The sequence below is a fragment of the Podarcis pityusensis genome (assembly GCF_964106645.2).
Source record: "Podarcis pityusensis genome assembly, chromosome: 8".
Taxonomy (NCBI): domain Eukaryota; kingdom Metazoa; phylum Chordata; class Lepidosauria; order Squamata; family Lacertidae; genus Podarcis; species Podarcis pityusensis.
In genome coordinates this window covers 7,623,976-7,643,875 of record NC_138033.1, presented here as the reverse complement: position 1 = coordinate 7,643,875, position 19,900 = coordinate 7,623,976, and the positions used below count along the sequence as shown (strand labels likewise).

The following is a 19,900-nucleotide window of genomic DNA, read 5'->3' as shown; positions in this document are numbered from 1 at the left end:
CCTTTGCCTCTTAAGTTGAACACTAACTCTTCATAAAACATGACACTTTGGGGCTGTTCTTCCTGTAACCCCCTGCTTACTGAGGCTAACGGGATTTGCAGTCTGAACCATCTGGGAGGCCACCAGGTTGAGGAAAGCTAGGATTGTTCCTAAACCCCAAAGCTGTCTCCCCATATTATTTCAGCCTGCTTGTTGGGCTGATGGCTGTGCCTGGTATCTATTCCTCTCTATTGTGTGTGCATCTCTTCCTCTCCCTATGTCAGCATGAGCTCATTCCTTCGGCCCAGCTGGCTTCCTCCCAGCCCCCAGGTGAAACCCTAGCCCTCTCCAGCCTCTGAAAGTGACATTGTCTTGCTTTGATACAGGGCAAACCTTTTACCGCCTAGTGCGTCCTACGAGCCGTGTCTTACGGGGCTGCAGCGTTGCTTAAAAACAAATTTACTTAAAGTATCGGTTACCCCCTAGGGGCGGGCAATCAGTCGACGGGGCACAGCAGCACAAACCTGCTGCTACACTGGGGAATTTTATACAGGGACAGATGGGCGAATCGTCAGAAGGTGCCTGGCAGGAAAAAGAGAAAAAAAAAACCAGGCTATTTGGGGTGCCCCGTACTTTATTTCAGCATGGTAGATACGGAGGAAGGGATTTGAGAAAAGATTTCAGGTTCACAAGCACTGCATTGAACGAGGAGTGCAGAGGCCCATCAAATTAAGAAAGACTTGGGATATTGCTCAGGTCTTAAAAACTAACCACTGCTCCCTGAAGATGAAACACAAAATGTGCACCTCGGAATTTTGAAGGTCAGTGGGGGAACTGTTAACATGCTGGAAGTGTTAATTAATTACATGTCTGAATCTGGTGAATTTTGGCATTCACAGGTGAGCGCTGATGGTTCCAGGTTTTTTCTTACATGTCTGAATAATGGATGTGCTTTCTGGGTGTAACAGACCAGTAAATGCTAAGTCCTGAATTTTGAAACTTTCCAAAGCTCATCCATTAAGTCAGCCCCACTACTCCGTTCTAACGCCCCAACTCAGATTCTGTACCCGAAGCCATGAAGGGCGGGGTGGTGGTGGTGGTTTGTGACGAGAGGATGCTGAGCTCGAAGGCTGCTGAGCGTGATTTGAGCTGCTTATAATAATAATAATATAATAATAAGAATTTATTATTTATACCCCGCCCATCTGGCTGGGCCTCCCCAGCCACTCTGGGCGGCTTCCATAGAAACCAAAAATACAGTAAAATATCACACGTTAAAAACTTCCCTGAACAGGGCTGCCTTAAGATGTCTTCTGAATGTCAGGTAGTTGTTTATCGCTTTGACATCTTTGTCACGCCTTGACCACTTACCACTCAAGAGCCTTCTGCATAGGGGAAAAAGGTGGTACTTGTGCAGGAGGAAATGGTAGCTGGAGTCTGGGAGCAACAACTGGCTCCTCCACAATCAGGACATTTCTATCGAGAGACTCGAGGTGGGATAAATAGTGTCACCAACTTGTTTCCTATCCAGCCGCTGATGAAACTCTGGCTGTGCCTACAGTGGTGCCCCGCAAGACGAATGCCTCGCAAGACGAAAAACTCGCTAGACAAAAGAGTTTTCTGTTTTTTGAGTCGTTCCGCAAGACGAATTTCCCTATGGGCTTGCTTCGCAAGACGAAACGTCTTGCGAGTTCTTGCGAGTTTGTTTCCTTTTTCTTTAAGCCGCTAAGCCGTTAATAGCTGCTAAGCAGTTAATAGCCGCTAAGCCGCTAATAGCCGTGCTCCTCAAGACGAAAAAACCGCAAGACGAGACTCGCGGAACGGATTAATTTCGTCTTGCGAGGCACCACTGTACTTACTTTCAGCAGTGCCCCTCAGGTGTTCAGAGTGGTCGTCTTTGGCAATCACTCATAGCTGAGTAAGATTGTCTTCCAAAAACACGGCTTTAACAGTGAGTCCGTAAGTGACTGGAGGCCAATTCTGGATCCACACGTGCTTCCACCGTGGGGACACAGGTTTCCGGGCGGGAGTTGATCACGGCGAGGGTTTGTCAAACGTGCCTTCCTCTTAGCACGTTTCTCCCTTTCATCCTGAACTCAAATGTCTTCAAAGTCCATGACACCTTTGGTAAAGGCTGTTCTCCATTTGGAGCACTCGCAGGCCGGTGTTTCCCAGTTGTCGGTGTTTACACTACATTTTTTTATATTTGCCTTGAGAGAACCTCTTTTGCTGACCACCAGCATTACACTTTCCATTTTTAAGTTTGGAATAGTTTCGCTTTGGAAGACGATCATCAGGCATCCGCACAACATGACCAGTCCAACGAGGTTGATGTTGAAGAATCATTGCTTCGACATTGCTGATCTTTGCTTCTTCCAGTACACTGGCATTAGTTCGCCTGTCTCCCTAAATGTAAAAAATTTTGGAGACACCATTGATGGAATCTTTCGAGGAGTTGGAGATGGCGTTTACAAGTGGCCCATGTTTCACAAGCATACACGTTTCACAAGCATACAGTATGCATCATGGAACAAGTGCACTCTGGGCTTGTAAGCAGGTTGTGGGTGGGGACGGCCAAAAGGGAAACCACCCTGACTGCAGTTTCAAAGTGGCCCTCCAGGAAATATATCTGATATGCAGATGGTATAAGTTACTTCTGCACATCTATGGAAATTGGTGATTAGCAGACTTCCTGCAAATGATCTTGGGCGTAAGGCAATGGATACCTTTCTCAACAGCATGTTGACTCCTGCTTTGCAAGGTATGAATTGGCTCATAGTGAATAAGCCTTTCGGAAGTGTTTCAGAGTCCCCTGTTAAAGCTAGAGGCTCTGGCCAATATCTCTTTTCTCTTCCCCCGACATCCCACCCCCTCCCCCAGCCAGCCCGGCCATCCATCCATCCATCCAGGCAGGCAAGGAGATCCAGCTCAATATTGCAGCTCGGGTTTAGCGCAGGACGAGGCTCCAATTTCGACAAGTCAGAGGTTTCTGCAGAGGCGACAACTGATGTTCAGGAAACGGGGAGACAGCGGAGTCCTGATGATTAATTCAGGACGAAAGGGAGAGGAGGCTGATAAGGGGAAGCTTGAGAACTGCCAGGTCCTGGCTGGACCCATCGCTACCTCTCGCCAGCTTGAAGCCCAAAGCACTGGAGAAGACCGTAAGAAGAGGGTCAGGCCAGTGGCCTCATCCTGTTCTCAGGTGGCCAAGCAGATGCCTCTGGGGACCCTGAGCACAAGACGAGCCTCTCAGCTTGTAGTCCCCGGAGACTAGTACTGAGAAGCATCACTGTCTCTGACAATGCAGGTGCACCACAGCCATTGTGGCTGTTGTTTAGTCGTTTAGTCGTGTCCGACTCTTCGTGACCCCCTGGACCAGAGCACACCAGGCACTCCTGTCTTCCACTGCCTCCCACAGTTTGGTCAAACTCATGTTCGTAGCTTCGAGAACACTGTCCAACCATCTCGTCCTCTGTCGTCCCCTTCTCCTTGTGCCCTCCATCTTTCCCAACATCAGGGTCTTTTCCAGGGAGTCTTCTCTTCTCATGAGGTGGCCAAAGTATTGGAGCCTCAGCTTCAGGATCTGTCCTTCCAGTGAGCACTCAGGGCTGATTTCCTTAGTAGCCATCAATAGACCTCTCTTCCTCCATGAATTTATCGAATCCTCTTTTAAGGCCGTCCTAGTTGGCGGCTGTCGCTGCCTCTCGCAGGGGCAAATTCCATAATTTAACTCGGCGAAGCATGAGGGAGAACTTCCTTTTATTTGTCCTGAATCTTCCAACCTTCAGTTTGGATGTCCCTGAGTTCTAGAATTATGAGAGAGAGAGAAACCTCTGCCTGCTTTCACCATGCCATGCGTAATTTTTATACACTTAAGCAGAGGTTGTATACCTGAAGGAGCATCTCCACCCCCATCATCCAGCCCGGACACTGAGGTCCAGTGCCAAGGGCCTTCTGGCGGTTTCCTCGCTGCGAGAAGTGAGGTAACAGGGAACCAGGCAGAGGGCCTTCTCAGTAGTGGCGCCTGCCCTGTGGAACGCCCTCCCAGCAGATGTCAAGGCAATAAACAACTATTTTACTTTTAAAAGACAATGCTGTATTGCTTTAATATTTGGTTGGAAGCTGCCCAGAGTGGCTGGGGAAACCCAGCCAGATGGGCAGGGTATAAATAAATTATTATTATTATTATTATTATTATTATTATTATTATTAATACCCCACCCATCTGACCGGGTTTCCCCAGCCACTCTAGCCGGCTTCCAACAAAATATTAAAATACAATAATCAATTAAACATTAAAAGCTTCCCTAAACAAAGCTGCCTTCAGGTGTCTTCTAAAAGCCAGAGAGTTGTTTATTTCCTTGACATCTGATGGGAGGGCCTTCCACAGGGCGGGCGCCACTGCCAAGAAGGCCCTCTGTCTGGTTCCCTGTAACTTCGCTTCTCGCAGTGAGGGAACCACCAGAAGGCCCTTGGCACTGGATCTCAGTGTCTGGGCTGAACGATGGGGGTGGAGACGCTCCTTCAGGTATACTGGGCCTTTGAGGCCGTTTAGGGCTTTAAAGGTCAACACCAACACTTTGAATTGTGCTCGGAAACGTACTGGGAGCCAGTGTAGTTCTTTCAGGACTGGTATTATATGGTCTCTTGTAGTTTCCAGATCACCTTCAAAGGTAGCCCCAAGTAGAGCGCATTGCAGTAGTCCAAACAGGAGATAACTAGAGCATGCACCACTTTGGCAAGACTGAATTTGGGACTGGAGAAATTAGAAACCAAGAGAATCTGAAATTGACAGGTTTGCACAGCCCCATTCAGGACAGCATTTCAACAGCATACACAGGGAAATGTTTTGATTCCTCACTCCATCTGAGTCTAGCTGGTTCTTTGCTTTCTCTCTTCAGGAATTAAAAGTGGCGATCGGCAGCATAGGATGGGGCACGGGGACTTCAATGTGTGCGAAGTCTTGGAGCACCCTCTTGTGGAGAACGTAGATACCAAATCCCATGCAGCAACCGGTTTATAAAACTAATGAAAGGTGGGAAAGGAGCAGGTGCCATTCCCCGCCTCCCCATAATCCTAGCCGCCCCCCCAGCACACAAATCAAGGGACTTGTCCAGTTAAAACAATGTCAGATGGAAGACCTTCCCACAGCACACAATTCATATTCTATGTACCAATAGCAAAACGTGTATATTCTGATGTAGCTGAAACAGCTCATCCTGTCCTCAGGGGGGAGAGGAGCTTTGGAGAAACTTCCAAGCTTTGCATAAGTCTTTTGGGGGAGGGAAACCCTACGGTGGGGGAGGTTTAGAAATCCCAAAACACCCCACTGGCATCCTAGCATGCCCAGGGGACATGGGATGCAACTGATTGTTGGGTAAGGGACATAATGGAACTAAGTGGAACGGAGTGTCCAGGAAATGGTATGACTGGCCTGGCTGGAACCCTGACCTGGAGCGCTCTTAGGGATGGGAGGGGAATTGGAGTCACTTCACATTTAAAAGCAAGCTTGTACTTTCTGAAATGTGGACTGAAACCTAGCCGTCCTTTGAAATTTGCAGTTCTCTGAATTTTGCAATGCAAAAGGTCACGCAGCACAAAAATGCCCCTATCATAGTGTGCATATTAAGGCACAGGTGAGCATCAAGGTTGTTCCAAAATGCGTTATATTGAGGGAAATCGCCTTGCAAAAATGTGTCTGTGAGGGAAAGGTGCATATGAAACGTGTACATGCAAGGGAAATTTTTCACTAAAATGCTGGTGAATTTTCGTGAGGACTTCTTAATAGAAAACGCTAGCTGTTGTGGAAATGTAGAGAGCAGAATTTAAGGTGGGAAAGATTGGAAACGGAGTGAAATTCGACATCTTCGCCCATCTGTTACATTAGGAAGTTGTTACATCAGGAAGTTGTAGCAGAGGCTGGTCCATTAGGGTGAACGGGGGCACTGCCGCACCATTCTCAGCCACCCTCAGCCAACCCCCTACTTGCCTGCCTCCCTGTGTACAACCTTCCGTCGGCTCTAGCGCCACCTGCTGTCGGCCTCCTGCCTTGCAGCCCTGCCAGCCTCAAGCTGAGAATCTGCCTTCACTTCCCCGGCAAAGACAGATTCCGAAGAGGCACCTCCGAGACGTTGGAAGGCGTTATCCTGGAGGTGGAGAAGGCATCCGTGGCAGGGGAGGAGCAGATGCCCGAAAAGGTGCTCTCGAAGGCTTTCCGGAAGGATCTCATGCGGAAGACGTAGATGACCGGGTTGATGGCGGAGTTGGCATGGGAGAGGATGATGGAGGCCAGGATGAGTTGGTTCGGGATGGGGCAGCTGGGGCAGAGCAGCATGACCGTGTTGAGAATGTGGACCGGGAGCCAGCAGACGGTGAAGAAAAAGAGGATGATGAACAGCGACGTGGCTGTCTGCAGCTCTTTGCGGACAATCATCCGGCGCCTCTCCTGGGCGCTGACGTCCACCTCCCCCTCGGCCACCTTGCGGATTTGCTGCTTGACCTCTAGGAAGATGCGCCCGTATAGGACCATCATGACCAGCAGAGGAGCCAGCATGCAAGCCATGAAGTTGAAGTAGACCATGTAGGTGTTTGTGATGATGTCGTTGAAGAGGCACTCCCCGCTGGCCGGCAAGGGCTTGTGCCAGCCCATCATGGGCAAGAGGCCGATCAGAAGAGCCAGCACCCAGGACGCCAAGATCACCAGGAGGGCGTTGAGGGGGCTCATCCAGGATTTGTACTGGAAAGGCTTGAGGATGGAGATGTACCTCTCGACGGCGATGGCCAACAGCCCGAAGACGGAGGCTTGCGTCAACACCAGCAGCATGCACAACATCAGGAGGCAGAGCTGCGACCGGTAGCGGGGTAAACCCAGGTTGGTAAATTGGGCAAAAGGGATGACCACCGCCCCAACCAAGACGTCTGCCACGGCCAGCGAGACGAGGAAGTAGTTTGTGACGACAGCCCGCAGCTTCCGGCTCTGTAGGACGACGGCGCAGATGAAGACGTTGCCCACGATGGAGAACAGCGCGATCAGGCTCTCGCTCAGCAAGTAGGGGACGTCCAGGGCCGGAGGCGACGTGGCGTTCACGGCTTGGAGGGGCTGCTGCTGCATGGAGGGCGAATGGTCATAGGCAGCCATTATGGAGCAGCAGCCATGTTGACGCTGTTAGGGAAAAGCTCTCCAGACTCCACAGGTTGCTGGGCCCTTGTGAGTCCTGAGGAAGCCCAGGAGTCTGTGAAATGGGGCAGGGAAGGAGGAAGAGTTCAGTCAATTTATAAATAGGTATTGCATATCCTCCAACATTTTACTGAGGAAAATAGGGACATCCTATCCAATAATAAAAAGGGACACGGGTGGCTCTGTGGGTTAAACCACAGAGCCTAGGGCTTGCCGATCAGAAGGTCAGCGGTTCGAATCCCTGCGACGGGGTGAGCTCCCGTTGCTCGGTCCCAGCTCCGGCCAACCTAGCAGTTCGAAAGCACGTCAAAGTGCAAGTAGATAAATAGGTACCGCTCCGGCAGGAAGGTAAATGGCATTTCCGTGCGCTGCTCTGGTTCGCCAGAAGCTTAGTCATGCTGGCCACATGACCCGGAAGCTGTACGCCGGCTCCCTTGGCCAGTAAAGCGAGATGAGCGCCACAACCCCAGAGTCGTCTGCGACTGGATCTAATGGTCAGGGGTCCCTTTACATTTACCTATCCAATAATAATAATAATAATAATAATAATAATAATAATAATAATACAGTGGTACTTCGGGGTAAGAACTTAATTCGTTCTGGAGGTCCATTCTTAACCTGAAACTGTTCTTAACCTGAGGTGCCACTTTAGATAATGGGGCCTCCCACTGCCGCCGCGCCGCCAGAGCACGATTTCTGCTCTCATCCTGAGGCAAAGTTCTTAACCCGAAGTACTATTTCTGGGTTCGCAGAGTCTGTAACCTGAAGCATCTGTAACTTGAAGTGTCTGTAACCCGAGGTACCACTTTACAGTGTATGCATTTCTGTAGACAGAGCTGCACTTTGTACTTTTTTCTCTGCAAGGTAGAACTGCTATCAAACCACCACAGGTCTAGGATTGGTGTTGTGCATGGGTAGTCAAAATAAGGCCCGGGGGCCAGATCCGGCCCAACCGCCTTCTAAATCTGGCCCACGGACAGTCTGGGAATCAGCGTGTTTTTACATGAGTAGAATATGAGTAGAAAACATTTGGCTTCTGAGATGCTCGAAAACCAAGGTTCAAATGTAATAAATAATAATAATAATAATAATAATAATAATAATATTTATACACTGCCCTTCTGACTGGGTTGCCCCAGCCACTCTGGGCGTCTTCCAACATATATAAAAAGACAATCAAATATTAACATTTTAAAAACTCCCCTATACAGGGCATGTTCAGATGTCTGGTAAAGGTTGCATAGTTACTTATCTCCTTGGCTCGGGGATCGCATAACTCCATACCCTCCAACATTTCTCTGATGAAAATAGGGACATCCTAAGGAAAAGTGGGACATTTTGGAATCAAATCAGAAACCAGGACGGCTTCTGTAAATACGGCACTGTCCTTGGAAAACAGGGACACTTGGAGGGTCTGCTATTGCTGTATCTACTACATATTTTGAAAGCTGTTCATGTTTCCTATGCATTTGAACACCCCTTAAGAGACCATAATCAAGTTTTGCATGTTGGTTCTTGAGATCGAGAAGGAGGTTTGTCCTCTATGTTTTGGTGCCATTGTTAATCAATGTGGTGCTGGGCTGAACCTTTCAGAACCGCACTGATTTTTCACAATGCACTGAATCTTTTGGTTTATCAGCATTCCTGAGCAATGCCAGGTACTATATATTAGGGGCGCCTCTCAATATATTGTAACCAAGTTTTGCATGATGGTTCCTGAGGTCGAATAGCAGGTTTCTGTCTCTGCCTGGATACTGTTGGACACCATATCAAATCAAGATGGCAGCCGGAACCTTTCAAAACTGCAATGGTTTTTTTGTTTCTTTCTTTCTTAGAACTCTTGAGCGACACCAGGAATGAGGCATGTTATTATTTACTTATTCTATATTACTATCTGCCCTTCGTCAGAAGGTCTCAGGCTGGGTTACATTAATATAAAACACAACCTTTAAAACAGTTTACTTGCACTGACTGACCAAAACTTCTCTGATAAACCAGGACTCTGTTTTGCACCGAAGGCACCTTAAAACTAGAGTCTTTGCAGCTGATTATTCCGCTTCCACTCAGAAATTGCTTACAAATATATGACAGCGTTCCCATATTTCATCCTTTTTCTGTACCTGTGGTTTTCCAGACTCTCCTCATTCAGGGAATGGCACCCTTTCCACATGGACTCATCTGCTGGGCGAGGTGTGAGAGAGATAGAGAATCTGCTCAGTGAAGAGGATTTAGGGGGAATGTTCTGCACCCTCAATTCATGCCAGGCACTGATCATGGCATCATTGCTCCCCCAAAAATGCACCTCAAATGCTCTAGCAAGCAGAAAATTGCTTGTGGCCGACAAACATTATCACTGCCATTATTTATCTTCTCATTAAGGAAGCTGATACATTTCCAGGAAACCCAAGGGGGTCCTGTCTGAAGAACACAGAAACTTGGAAAGATGTTTGGTAGCCGAAGAATTGATGCTTTTGAATTCTGGTGCTGGAGGAGACTCTTGAGAGTCCCATGGACTGCAAGAAGATCAAACCTCTCCATTCTTAAGGAAATCAGCCCTGAGTGCTCACTGGAAGGACAGATCCTGAAGCTGAGGCTCCAATACTTTGGTCACCTCATGAGGAGAGAAGACTCCCTGGAAAAGACCCTGATGTTGGGAAAGATGGAGGGCACAAAGAGAAGGAGACGACAGAGGACGAGATGGTTGGATAGTGTTCTCGAAGCTACCAGCATGAGTTTGACCAAACTGTGGGAGGCAGTGGAAGACAGACGTGCCTGGCATTCTCTGGTCCAGGGGGTCACAAAGAGTCGGACACGACTAAACGACTAAACAACAACAACAATAGCACATTGAAAGTAGCAACCATGGATCTCACAGCTCTTTCCCAAGCATTGGCTGTGAAACCCTGTCCCACCAAAACTGCCTCGTGACCAGAGCCACATTCACACCATAAGTTTAGAGTGCTACGATACCACTTTAAATGGTCATGGCTTCCCCCAAGGAATTATGGGATGTGTAATTTATTAAGGGTGCTGAGAGTTGTCAGGTGGCAATAGTTCCCAGAGTGGTTTAACAGGCAGTTCTTCTTCCCATGGGGCTCTGGGAGTTGTAGCTCTGTGAGAGGAAGAGATGCCTCTTAAGAGAGATGGGCGATATCTGGTTTTCAACATCGCAGTAAATACTGATATATCACAATGTCCGAAAGAAGGATGGAGCTATGCAGAGGCACTGGCTGGCTTCATGTTTTTCCCCGCTCGGTGATTTTTGCACAGCGCCAACACAAACACACACCACGATTCACAGCATACTGCCAGGTCAAAAACTAGGAAACCAATATCATGGTATGAACCATAGCTGTCAACCGTCCCTTATTTGGCGGGAAACTCCCTTATCCCAGCGCCATGTCCCGCTGCTATCCCTTATTGTTGATGTCCCTTAAATTTCCCGGGTTTCAAAGGAAGCAGCTCCTCTCCCTCCCTCCCTGACAGCCAGGGAGGAGGGAGGCTCCAACTATGTTGCTTGGCTGCGTTGCTCACCCAATAAGGAGTCTAAGAACGACTGGGGGGTGGAGCTTGCATGCCTTGTGCTGATCAAATTGGCTGCATTGCCTGGGGACTTGCCTTTGCTCAGCACTTCCCAGCGGAGAGGTGACGGTGGTTTTCCTTGAGGCTTTGTTTGGCTGCTGGCTGGGCTTTCTGCCTTTGGCTCGGAGGGACTCAGAAGTTGAACATACCTGTGCCCGGAAAATCCCTTATTTTGGCTGCTGATCCCTTATTTTTGAGGCTGCTGGTCCCTTGTTTTCAAATCTGTAAATTGACAGCTATGGTATGAACTCGAAACCGGTTTTGGATGATATATTGATACAGTGGTACCTCTGGAGCGCTGGTCGGATCCTAAGGTGTGTGTATCCAGAGGTGTCGTTTCTGCGCATGAGTGTGGTGCAATTTAGCGCTTCTGTGCATGCGGCAAAACCCGGAAAAATACTTCCGGGTTTGCTGTGCACATATCCCGAAGGATACATAACCGGAGGTGAACATAAGTAGAGGTTCCACTGTATATCGCCCAGCCCTACCTCCTAACAAGTCTCAACATCCTTAATGAACAAAAGCTCCTAGGATTCTTTGGGGGAAACTCGTGCATGTTTACAGCGCTGTGGTCTAAAGCACTGAGCCTCTTGGGCTTGCCGATCAGAAGGTCGGCGGTTCGAATCCCTGCAACGGGGTGAGCTCCCGTTGCTCGGTCCCTGCTCCTGCCGACCTAGCAGTTCAAAAGGACACCAAAAAGTGCAAGTAGATAAATAGGTACCGCTCCGGTGGGAAGGTAAACAGCGTTTCCATGCACTGCTCTGGTTTCGCCAGAAGCAGCTTAGTCATGCTGGCCACATGACCCGGAAAAACTGTCTGCGGACAAACGCCAGCTCCCTCGGCCTGTAAAGCGAGATGAGCGCCGCAACCCCAGAGTCATCTGCGACTGGACTTAGCAGTCAGGGGTCCCTTTACCTTTTTAGTGCTTTAAATGGGTGGCATGAAAGTGTCCCAGCTCAGCCCGTTTGTCCTTCTGCCTCTGTTTTGTCTACGCTGACTAGCCAGCGACACACAACTTATTTGTCAAGGGTCAGATGGCTTCCTCCCAGGTTTCAGGACCGTTCTTTCCCATACTTCCTCCAAATATATAGAATCATAGAACTGTAGAGTTGGAAGGGACCCTGAACATCATCTAGACCAACCCCCTGCCATGCAGTCGGCCCATACGGGGTTCGAACCTGCAACCATGGCGTTATCAGCATCATGAACTAACCAACTATCTCCAGCTTCAATCTGACGCAAATATTTTTGCCAATCACTCTTAAGACGTAAGAGGAGGACACACACACAACCCCAAACCCAAACTAAATATTAGTTATGTATTTCACCAAAAAATCCGGGGCACAGATTTTCCCTCGAAAAGGAGGTAGTTGGATGTTCTGGGTTTTCCCCAGCATTTGGGTGGAAGGGAATTTGTGGGGAGTAAAATAAGTTGCATTTCCAAAGCCTGCTTCAAGGAACAACCACCAGTCCTCGCATTCCCCCGCCCTCAGTGTGTTGCCAGGTGTTTGGGGCAAAGGCCCATGGCACAAGTTGGCACAATAGTTCCATATGCTAATTTGTATGTCAGGCTGCCTGTTGGAAATGAAAGGGGTGGCCGGCCGATCTTTCGCCTGCAATGCCCTTTGCGATGCACGCAGCTGCTTTTCCCGCAGAGTAAAAATAATATTTTTTAAAGGGCACCCCCCCCAAGACCACCCTTTAACCCTTGCCTCTCCCCCCACCGTTTACCCGGCCACACTTTTAATTAACAGCTTCCCCTCACTGTTTGCTAACTCCTCCGCACCGACGATGATCTCTGGGTCCAGCACCAAAAAGTACAAATTGGGCAACATTATTTTTAGTTTCCCAAGCGTTAAAGAGGCCAAGCTAGGAGTGATAAAGGGGGAATTTAGACCTCCGGGCAGTTGAGATAGCACAGCCTAGTTCAGGTCTTAATACGGGGTCAGCAAACTTTTTCAGCAGGGGGCCGGTCCACTGTCCCTCAGACCTTGTTGGGGGCCGGACTATATTTTTGGGGGGGGGAAATGAACGAATTCCTATGCCCCACAAATATCCCAGGGATGCATTTTAAATAAAAGCACATATTCTACTCATGTAAAAACACCAGGCAGGCCCCACAAATAACCCAGAGATGCATTTTAAATAAAAAGGCACATTCTACTCATGTAAAAACACACTGATTCCCGGACCGTCCGCAGGCCGGATTTAGAAGGCGATTGGTCCAGATCCGGCCCCCGGGTCTTAGTTTGCCTACCCATGTCTTAAAAGTTTTCTTCCTTGTTTCATTGATGAAGAAGCAAAAGGGATCTCTGACTCACCCACAGATCTCTGTCCCTGGACCGGCTGCTATTGAAAAGATCAAGATTGGGGTGGGGTGGGAAAAGCAAGCTCACAGCCCACCCCCAAAGCGTTTCCACAACCTGTGCTGCCTGTTCCGTCTGCGTCTTTGTCCTTTTTTTTGTGGCGCCCGTGTTGTGATGATTACAAAAGTCAGATCTGATAAGTGGCGGTTGGCATACAAAAGCACCTGTATTTTCCACGGAAAGGGATGGGCAGGCGGCTGGGCAGCCTGGCTCCGTGGCAGAACATCTGCTTTGCATGCAGAAGGTTCCGGGTTCAATCCCCGGGTTCTCCAGGGATCCGGCGGATCTGTCAGTCCCGGGTTCCCGCTGTTGCTCGTTTCCCCCCAACTCTTCCATGCAGTTCTTTGTGATTCTGCAAATCCGGAGGGGAGTCCCTAAGGCGGTGGGATGGCGCCTCGTATCATCATCATTTTTAATTTGTATACCGTCTTTCTATCTTACAATACTCAAGGCGGTTTACAAGCCGAAGGAACAAAAAATGTACATCTTATAACAATCTAATGCAATACAAAAATGTGATAATAAAACCTAACTTTAAAATAGGCAACCTGCATCAAAAAAGTAACATTCAACAATCATTAAAGGTAAAGGTAAAGGGACCCCTGACCATTAGGTCCAGTCGTGGCCGACCCTGGGGTTGCGGCACTCATCTCGCTTTATTGGCCGAGGGAGCCGGCGTACAGCTTCCGGGTCATATGGCCAGCATGACTAAGCCGCTTCTGGCAAACCGGGAGCAGCGCACGGAAACGCCATTTACCTTCCCGCCGGAGCGGTACCTATTTATCTACTTGCACTGGCGTGCTTTCGAAATGCTAGGTTGGCAGGAGCAGGGACCGAGCAACGGGAGCTCACCCCGTCGCAGGGATTTGAACCGCCGACCTTCTGATCGGCAAGTCCTAGGCTCTGTGGTTTAACCCACAGCGCCACCCGAATCCCTCAACAATCATTAGACTAGTATAAAATAACAATATCAACATATAAAAGTTAAACAGAAATCCACTCAACAGTTACAATAAATAATATCTAAACTATAATCAATAAAACAATGGCAAGCCACAGTACATAAAACAATACAATACATATTGAGAAGAAGAGACTAGAGGGTAGAGCAAGGCAGGTGGAAAGAGGCCTTGCCTGATGGAGTTTCTCCCCTCACAGTTCTTCCTCCTTCCGGTAACTACGGCAGCCAAGCTCGGGCCAAACGTCTTGCTCTGCTTCCCTTTGAACCACAGCAGCAAGGCTGAGCAGGGGGATCCTGTCGTCTGGGCAGCCCAGGCTTGCACCCCAGCAGTGATGCTCATAAAGTGGTTTGACTTCACCGCCACTGGCAGCTAGACTGATGACTGGGAGCAACCGCCGAGACCACATAACACCTGTCTTGAAAGACTCCTAGTAAGTTTCCGGGCACAATTCAAAGTGTTGGCGCTGACCTTTAAAGCCCTCAACGGCCTCAAAGGCCCAGTATACCTGAAGGAGCGTCTCCACCCCCATCGTTCTGCCTGGACACTGAGTTCCAGCTCTGAGGGCCTTCTGGCGGTTCCCTCACTGTGAGAAGCCAAGTTACAGGGAACCAGGCAGAGGGCCTTCTTGGTGGTGGCACCTGCCCTGTGGAACGCCCTTCCACCAGATGTCAAGTAAATAAACAACTATCTGATTTTTAGAAGACATCTGAAGGCAGCCCTGTTTAGGGAAGCTTTTAATGTTTAATAGATTGTTGTATTTTAATATTTTGTTGGAAGCTGCCTAGAGATAATTTCGTCAGGCATCACAGTGGGCACCGCAGAAGAGGAGAATCGCCCGCTTTTTCTTCTTCCGGGGCTCTCTTGCCTTAAGCAGCGGCCGCGCACAATGAGTGAACAGATCAACCTTTTCTCCTTGCAGGGAGATCTAATGAAAGGTAAATCATCACCTGCAAAAAAAAGAGAGAAAAAGTCTCGTTTGCTGGCTCTACCTAGGTTTTAGCAGCACAGGAGCCCTGCAAGATATAAAGAGTTGGCCACACCTAGCACGGCGCCTGTGCCGAATTAGGAACAACACGTCAGTTTATTCTCTGCATCTGGGTCAGCAAACAAGTCTCCTCTAATTTGCTTTATTTTTAAAGTTATTTACTTTTACGTCAAACGAGCCTATAAATCTCTTATCTGGGACCATGTCTGATGTAGAAGAAAAGGGGGGGGCACCCAAACCATTGTGAGAGGCCTTTTATCAAATGGACGGCTCATTAAACTCGTTACGCTTCTAAAAGTGATGAAGAGAGCCGAGAACAGCTGTGGATACAGTCTGGATAAATAAATACACATTAATAGGAGGTGGGAGCCCGGCCTGATTTCATGTCTGCAAAAGGGGAACATCGGTGGGTTTCTGTGAGGAAACATAGAGGATTGGGTTTGTTTCTCTCTTGCTCTCTCTCTCGGTTGCGTAATCTATGTTCTGGGAAAACTGTGTTTTGTATTGCCTTGGTGATAAACATAAATATTGATTGAATGAAACCTTGCACATTATGTGAGGGGGTCAGGATGTTAAATGAAATTCAAAGGAGTGCAAGATGGCAGAGAGGCATAATCTCTCACCGTAGTGCCTTTTATTCCTGGACTTGCTATAATAATGATTTTTATAATAATTTTATTATTCCTACTCTGCCCATCTGGGCTATCATCACAATCATCATAAATTTACTGCATTTATATCCAACTTTTACTGCAAGGAGCTCAAGGTGGCTTGCAGGCATGTCTCTCCCCCTCCTCATTTCATGCCCTCAGCAGCCCTGTGAGGTAGGTTAGGCTGAGATGTAGGCCCAAGGCCATCCAATGAGCTGCATGGCCAAGCGGGAATTCGAACCCTGCTCCCCAGGTCCTAGTCCGACACTCTAACCACTGTGCCACACAGCCTTATAAATTTCCACCTCACCGTTTAGCTCAAAGAATTCTCAAGATGGCAGAGATGTAGACAGATAAATGTTTTATTTTTTATTTTTTTATTGAATTTATATACCGCCCTATACCTGGAGGTCTCAGGGCAGCTCATAGAACAAAAACAAAATATAAAGCCACAAAATATAGAATCAAATATAAAAAAAAACCCAGTAGGAAGGCTTTTGTTGTTATGGACTGCTGTACAGTATGTGCTTGCCTGTTCAATTTTAAGCTGTGTTTGTCTATTATTTTCTATTAGTCTGAATCTTCTTTCTCTCCAAGGTGGAATGCAAACCCATCAGTTAGATAATGCGGGTTCTTTACTAAGCCTTCATTCTGATTTACTTGCAGGAAGGTTAGACGATGCTGTGTCAAAGCAAGCATCGTCCCACACTTTCCAGTGCATTTCCAGGGGGCCGCATTCTGTTCTGGGCAATGTTTCAGGGGCCGCATCCTGGTGGTGTAGCACCCTGCTTGTGGTTAACGCTTAGCTGGAATGAAATATTCAACGCAGCAATAGAGAAATTAAAATAATAATTTATTTGTCAGACAAATAAATGAGAGGCACAGTGGTATATGGTTACCAAGCTCTGGCCTGGTCTCCTGCCATTATGGCCAGCACTTATATTCCCTCAGCCCAGCCCCCTTGCTCCTCCTTTGGCTGCCTCTGTCCAATCAGCCTGGTTGAATTTCCTATTGGCTGATTGCCAGAACCAATCCTAAAAGATACACCCATTTCCTATTGCCTTTTATGGGATACAAAAAGCTATATATTCTTCTATCTATAAATGACAAATAAGCAGTCATATATCTTACATTTGTCTCAACAAGGAACCTTAATTACCAGCTCACCTCTTGCCCTCCTTGCCCTATTGCCCTCCAAAACAGATGGTTAATAGTTTTAAATTTTTATCTTAAACAGATGTCAGAGATCTTGGGTTCACATTCTCATGCATCATCAATGAAAGATCTCTTTTTTGGAGGTCTTTAAAACAAAGGCCTGACAACCATATGTCAGGAGTGCTCGATGGCGTCTCCTGTCTGGCAGGGGGCTGGGCTCGTTTGCCCCTCTGGTCTCCTACAGCAATATGACTCTATGAAATAAGAATTTAACATTTCTTTCTTTCTAGATCCTTTGCATAATTACATTTAAGCCAGTATATTTCATACATTATCATAGATAGCTTTTTAGAAGAATAAACCTTCTCAAAGTAAAAGGAAGGAATCAGTTTACAGCCTCAAAATAAAATAGGAAAAAAGCCTCTTTTTCTGTTTACACTCCCCTTCTCCAGCCAGTTGCTTTCTTTTCCATTTGCTCTTGGCCTTTAACCTTAGGAAGATATGACTCAAATTTAATGGGAGGCACAGGGTTTTATTTTACTATTTACCAACTCTTAATTATGTCAATGTAACCTTGCTCCCAGCCTGTAATTCCCTTTTTACGACTTTGAGAATTGTTTTCTGCTATAAATCAGGGGGCCCCCTTGTCCAGGAGGATAAACATCTTGCCAAAGTACTTAGGCAGCTGGTCTTCGGCCTGGCATAAAACATTTGAAAATCTTTAAGCTCATTTTAAAATACAGACCCTAATCAAACTATAAGCCTTGATAAAAATGCAGGCTATGATTAGATGCCTCAGTGGTGGGTGGAGCCAGCATCAAACACAAGCAGAAGAGCAATTCAATGTTAAACATCGCCTTTGTACATGGGTAGGCAAACTAAGGCCCGGGGGCCGAATCCGGACCAATCGCCTTCTAAATCTGGCCCGTGGACGATCTGGGAATCATCGTGTTTTTACATGAGTAGAATGTGTCCTTTTATTTAAAATGCATCTCTGGGTTATTTGTGGGGCCTGTCTGGTGTTTTTACATGAGTAGAATGTGTGCTTTTATTTAAAATGCATCTCTGGGTTATTTGTGGGGCATAGGAATTCGTTCATTATTTTTTTTCAAAATATAGTCCGGCCCCCCACAAGGTCTGAGGTACAGTGGACCGGCCCCCTGCTGAAAAAGTTTGCTGATCCCTGCCTTTGTTCCTGCAGATATTCACCCCCCACCCCCCTTGATCTCTACCCTCTATGCAGGCCCAAAACCAAAGTTTTAGGACACATTTCAGCCAGGCAGAAGCAGGGGAGACAAAGACTGTGGGAGATAAGAGTCCGGAGGGCCAGCATGCAAGGCATGGAGGGCCGCATCCGGGCTGTGGGCCTGAGGATCCCCAATCCTCTTAAAACACAAATAAACATTGTAAAAGACAGGGATAAATGGATCTGAAATGAAAAAAAGGGGGGGGGCAGAGAAGTCTTCACTGGCCTGGTGCCCTCTGGATTTTTTGGACTACAACTCCCATCAGCCCCAGCGATGGGAATGCTGGGGGCTGATGGGAGTTGTAGTCCAAAACATCCAGAGGCCACCAGGTTGGCAGAAGCCAAAGGAAAGCTTTCACAGGACAGATACCACCTTGCCAAATGCATAAATAGTTGTCTCTCCCCAGGAATATAGGGAAAATGGCTATATTTTCCCCTTCGAATGCCCACATTTAAAGAGTCCGGCTTATCTTGCCTCTGGCACTCACTGAAAATTGTAAGGTTACTTACTAAATAAATAGGAATATGTTAACAGCAACAGCCTCTAAAGGGGCCTGTTTCTTTGATTCTGGAAGCAAACTGATGAAAAACTGGTGGATGCCACACGGCTGCATTTGCGCAAATCATTTTCCCTGAAGGCCAGAGGGCCTGGGATGTAATGTCGGCTTTAGGAACATTTTATCCCCGCTGCCTCGGCCCAGATTAACGGAGTAGCTAAACAGATAAGGCCTCACATCTGCTAGCTTTCCCAGACAAGCGTGTGCTAGAAAGAAAAATAATTAAATGGGTGTGTCCTGCTTCGATGTAATTCAGATTAACCTTTCCTGTCAGTAGCTGTTTTAAGGAGGATGCATCGGGGCTTTTCCCCACATCCCTCCAAGCAAACAGCCCCAATTTCCACAGCCCCTGTCAATCTCCCTTCTCTAGGGGCAACTGATGGTGGGAGAGGGCAACTGAGACTCCTCAGGCAGGGCAGGTTTGGCCCTGGGGCTTCCAGGCTGCTGGTCCTCACTGAATTAATAATAATAAATAATAATAAATAATAAAACTTTATTTATATCCCATCCTTCCCAGCCAAAGCCAGGCTCAGAGCGGCTAACAACAGTCAAATAACACAACATTCTAAAATCATTTCATTATAAAATCAGTTATAATAAAATTACTATCACGGTCCCACAGTATGAAATATCAGGAACCCTATGACCAGCAGGTGAGACCTTCTTGGTGCTCCTGCCTCCAGTGGGGGACTGATCGGTTGGTGTGTTGAGCTGTGATGGGGCCTTCTCAGTGGTGGTTCCCCATTCGTTGAATTTCCTCTGTGGCGAAGTGCGCCTGCCATTTTCATTGATGATTTTCATGGGGAATTTGGGAACATCCCTGTTCACTCAAGCATTGGGTGGCTTGGAGATAATGTTCCTGGCAACCCTGAAACCAGTGGTTGAGAAAACGTGATGATTTTTATCTGAGTTTCCCGTGTTGCAGGGGGTTGGACTAGATGACCCTTGGGGTCCCTTCCAGCTCTACAACGCTATGATTTTATGATTAGTAGTATATATTTATTTAAACCCCGCCTTTCTCCTTGACAGCATCTCAAACCAACTAACAGATAAAAATAGGAACAGCTAAAGTATGTTGGGGGTAATTGTTACAAAAACGATTAAAGATTAAAAGAATTAAAACTAACTCTTCATCTAATATATTAAAACCCTACAAACCAGCACAACACCAGCCCTTTCATTAAAAGCAGTCAGTTCCCCAAAGCCTGCTGGAATAAGAAAGTATTTACCTGCTGGCAGAA

The 19,900-nt window shown here is 47.4% G+C and overlaps 1 pseudogene across 1 annotated transcript; it reads right to left on the bottom strand.

Moving 5' to 3' along the window:
- Positions 1-5,591: 5,591 nt before the first annotated feature.
- Positions 5,592-13,342, bottom strand: LOC308484303 (adenosine receptor A1 pseudogene; annotated as a pseudogene). The gene is made up of 2 exons (XR_013991437.1): positions 13,060-13,342; positions 5,592-7,211 (listed from the first exon to the last, which is right to left on the bottom strand). The product of XR_013991437.1 is annotated as an adenosine receptor A1 pseudogene (transcript).
- Positions 13,343-19,900: the final 6,558 nt, after the last annotated feature.